This window comes from Propithecus coquereli, unplaced genomic scaffold (genome assembly GCF_000956105.1).
Source record: "Propithecus coquereli isolate 6110/MARCELLA unplaced genomic scaffold, Pcoq_1.0 Scaffold229, whole genome shotgun sequence".
NCBI lineage: Eukaryota > Metazoa > Chordata > Mammalia > Primates > Indriidae > Propithecus > Propithecus coquereli.
Genome location: NW_012147830.1, coordinates 1466977 through 1471873, shown reverse-complemented (window position 1 = coordinate 1471873; position 4897 = coordinate 1466977).

Sequence of the window (4897 nt, the reverse complement as noted above, 5' to 3'; positions counted from 1 at the left end):
AAAAAAAAAAAAAAAAGGAAACTCAACCCAACAACATAATTTTTTGGGTGAAGTTAAAAAAAAAAAAATGTCTCATCTAGATACACATGCTGCCAGCATATCAGAGTTGGAAAGAACCTTGGAGTTCCCCTAACCCAACTCCCCCATTTTATCTGCTAAGAAACTAAAGCCCAGAGAGGTTAAATGAGCTGAGGAAGAATGCACAGCTTACTAACAGCTGAGTGAGAACTGCAGCCTGGTTCTCTTGACTCTGAATACAATTGCTTTTGCCATTATTTCCTATTGTCTTTAAGATTTTGATGGTAAAAGAAAGGGATTGGATGATGAAGGACTCACAGCAGAAGACTAGAACAGGAGAAGAAAGAAAATCAGAATAGGGCTGAAGAAGAGGAGGAGGGAGCAGGAAGGATTCTTGTACCCTTTTCCATGAGAGACTGTTCACAGCCTCTTGCTGGTGATACTGATATTACCTCCTTCGTGGAGTTGTACATATCAGAAAATGACATCTTCCCCCACTCCTCAGAACCTCTCTATTTACCTAAAGGCTTTTCCGAGAGAGGTGGTGGTTTGGAATGGTTTATGAACAGCATCTAGTGTAAGGTGGGCAATTAGGGACTTAGATTATCCCACAGAAGAGGAGAAAGCTAAGGAACCATGAAACAGTGGCCAGGACAGAAGAGTGGGGTGTTGGATGGAGGCACAGTTAGAGAGTCAGACCATTAGTTCCATATGTTAATGACTAGGATTGAAATCCATGTTGCCACACCCACTCTTCTGAAGAGCTGGCAGGGTTTCGGCTCAATTATTCTGAGAATGTTTCATTATTCTTCGCCTGTGTTGACAGATACAGAGGTAGCAAATCCAAAAATGTGACTGGAGAAAAGTTCACTTGTGGTTTCACAATTCCTAGTAAAACAGTTTCTCTAACCTGTTTGGAAATGATGCTCTCTCCCACTTAGCCCTCTTTGCACTACAAACTTGAACCAGCTCAGGGTTAATTCTCCCTGACTTGTACAGAAAAATTCTTACGGAATGAAGCCTTATCTATTTTTATTTTTTGTGGGGCGAAGCCTTCATTATTTGTCATTTACCTAGGCACTTCAACAAAGAAGAAAAACAGAAATAAACATTATTAACCAAAGAAATATTTACAATACCTTATTTTCTTCCACTGGAGCTGAATTGGCAATTTGTTCCTTTAGTAAAAGATTGTGGCTAAAGAGTTAGGTAACTTTTAACTGAAGAAATGGAAAAAAAAAAAATGTTAGCACCTCCCTCTTCTCAGCCCCACCCTTTGATTCACTTTCACAAGTGTGTACACACTCTTTCTTTCAGGCTTATTTTAGCCAGAAGTGCAAATAAAAGGACAGAGAGAGAGACAGTTGAGGTTTCCTCTCAGTTATTTTATTACTCACATTTTCCACGTCTGTCCACCTGTAGAGACCTGAATTCTGACAAATTGCAACTCATATGTTTTTTGCTTACTCCCTTCTCTAGTGTGCCAACTGACAACAATTACTATGGTTTTCTCTGGTAGATTTTTTTAAACAAAAATAGAAAGCTTCAAATTACTGAAATAATAATAAGCAATGAAATGGAAAATATTGCTGGTGATTTATTTACTGTGAACCTGTTGAAGTTGCTCTTAGAGTACTACATGAGAGGAAGCCAGCAAGATTTCCTGTGCTCCCTGGAGGGTTGGTGTAAAATGCAGGGCGTAACTCCAACGAGTGGGATGTCGCTTCTCCCCGCCAGCAAGGACGTGAAGTTTGGATGTTTTAGATACAATGTTTTAGATACAGTTATTGAGTGGGGTGCTAGTTCATCATTTTCTGGTTCTCTTTTATTTTTCCCTGTGAATGTTTCCTCACTCCTAATGTACTGTAAAGGGAAAATGACAGGTTGGTTTTTCATTTGCATATGCGTGGAGGAGTAGTGGAGGGAGAGAGGAGAAAGATGGGCACAGTAGGAAAAATCCAAGGGATTAAGGGAAAGGAGGAGCTTCTATTTATATCATATTTGGTATATCTTTCTTTATGTAGTTTTTCTTTTTCTCTGCACAGAGGCGCACATATCTTCTGGCAAGCTGGCTCAGAGTTTGGTATTTGAATGTTGGTGTGGAGAGCAGAGCAGAGTGTTACTCTGGACTTGTCTGGGAAATGAGACCAGTGCTAAGAAAGGCCAGGATGCCTTCCTGACTTGTGCTGAGGAGATGAATTTTTCCGTGGATGCCCCCAGGTCTGTTATTAGATTAGAGTGTCACATGGGGGCTTCAGGTATCAGGTTGTTCACCCTGACTGACAGCAGTTCACCAGAGAGTGAGCTGGGCTGCTTCAGTGCACAGTATGTAGATGCTGCTGAGTCAGGCAAGAAATTCTTTCATCTTCTTGAAAGTCACTAAATTTTACTCATTTTTCCCAAAACCTTCTCTAGATCCCTTTCCCATTTCTTCTCGATTAAAACTCCTATAGGTAGACATACTGCCTACATCAATAAAATCAAGGTTGTGCATATTTTATTGCCTGTTGGGGGGCTAGAAAAAAGGATAAACATATCCTAAGTTAATAACATAGTATTTATAACAATTTCGTTTGCCTGTAATTTTTATTTATGTCCTGCCCTATGTGTGTGTATATATATATATATATATCAATATGTACATATATACTAGTAAAGCTAAAGGAATAGGAACTAAATGAATAGGGAACAGGAGTAAGAGAAAGAGTTTTTGCTCTAGTCTTTTTTATGATATTTAATGTTTGGGCCACATGAATTTATTAGGTATTCAAAAAAATTCAGAAACAGAGAAGAGCCCCAGGTACATCGATATTATTCTAATGGGAATCCAGAGAAGGGAAAAGGTAAGAACGGGGCAGGGGCAACTGAGTGGGTAACAGCTGCTGTAGTCAGTTCAGGCTGCTGTAACAGGATACTATAGACCTGGCAGCTTAAACAACAGACATTTATTCCTCGCACTTCTGGAGACTAGAAATCTGAGACCAGGGTGCCAGCATGGTCGGGTTCTAGTGGGAGCCCTCTTCCTGGTTCACAGATAGCTGCCTTGTTGTATCCCCACATGGCAGAGAGAAAAAGATCTGGTGTCTTCAGCTCCTTTATAAGGGCACCAATTCCATCGTGGTGGTTCTACCCTCACCTCATTTAACTCTAATTACTTCCCAAAGGCCCCACCTCTAAACACCATGACATTGGGATTAGCATTTCAGTGTATGAATTTTGAGGAGTACAAACTGTAAGCCCATAGCAATGGCGGAAATTTTCCTAGAACTGAAGCACGGTACAAGTCTCCAGATGGAAAAATCTGCTGATGAACACGATATATTTTTTTAAAACACAATTTTAAAAATACACTTAAGGCAATGGAATATCAAAAAGTATCATCAAGAGCAAAAGAAAATTATTAAAACTACAAGGAAAAAAATTATCTTGGTCTCAACTTTCCCATCAGAAACTTGGGTGCCAAAAGATCATAGAATCATACCCTCAAAATGCTGAAGAGTGCTTCCAACCTGGAATTCTACACCCATACTCTAACTCAATAATAAGAGTATAATGTGGATATTTTAAGACTTGCAATGATTCACAAAGTTACCCTCTACCGCCATGCAGAGTGAATTATTAAAGTACTTAGAAACATAAATCTAAAAGTAAGGAGAATGCAAGAAGCAACAACCTCTAATTTTTAAGAATGTCTGATCAGAGGAAATCCACCATGATTCAAGCAATAAAAAATTAGAAAGCAATATGGCGATACCTTAAAGAGATACAAGTGGATTTACCATTTGATCCAGCAATCCCATTACTGGGCATCTACCCAAAAGAACAAAAGACATTCTATAAAAAAGACATTTGCACTTGAATGTTTATAGCGGCACAATTCACAGTTGCAAAGATGTGGAAACAACCCAAATGGCCATCAATACATGAGTGGATTAATAAAATGTGGTATATGTAAACCATGGAGTACTATTCAGCTATAAGAAACAATGGTGATGTAGCACCTCTTGTATTTTCCTGGATAGAGCTGGAACCCATTCTACTAAGTGAAGTATCCCGAAAATGGAAAAATAAACACCACACGTACTCACCAGCAAATTGGTTTCACTGATCAACACTTAAGTGCACACATAGGAATAACATTTATCGGGCGTCGGGCAGATGGGAGGAAGGAGGAAGGGATGGGTATATACATAGATAATGAGTGCAATGCTCACCATATGGGGGATGGACACGCTTGAAGCTCTGACTGGGGCGGGGAAGGGCAACGTAACCTAAACATTTGTACCCCCATAATATGTAGAAATAAAAAAAAATTAACCGAATAATTTTCTGGGATTCTATGCATATGCTTGACCAGCTGACAGTGAAACAGTTTTCTTACTATAAACATAATAATCACTAGGATTTATTAAATACTATATATGCCAAGTATTCTTTTAATTGCTTGATATGTACAAACTCATTTAATCATCATAGCAACCTTATGACAAAAACAGTTTTTTCTCTAGCTTACACTGAAAGTAAACTGAAGCAAAAAGAAGCACTATGCGTGGCCCATCATCAGACCACTTGTAAGTGTTAGAAATGGGATCTGGAGATAGATAGTCAGGTCCTGAGACTACTTCTTAGCCACCTTGCTCTTGTCGGTCAAGCATCCCTGCCTGCTGCAGTCGGGGGTGTGGTCCATTTCCAGGATCCAGCCACACTTTCGCAGCCAGACTCTGCTCTCAGTCCAGACCCTAAAACATATGATTTCCCTTAATTCTCAGCTCTTAAATTATGTTCTGCTCTGCCTCTGACCCACTCAAAAGCATTCAGTGCTATTTGAAACAAAACACCCTTAAAATCAGCTGTCTTATGTTCCCCCTCCTGCTTTTTT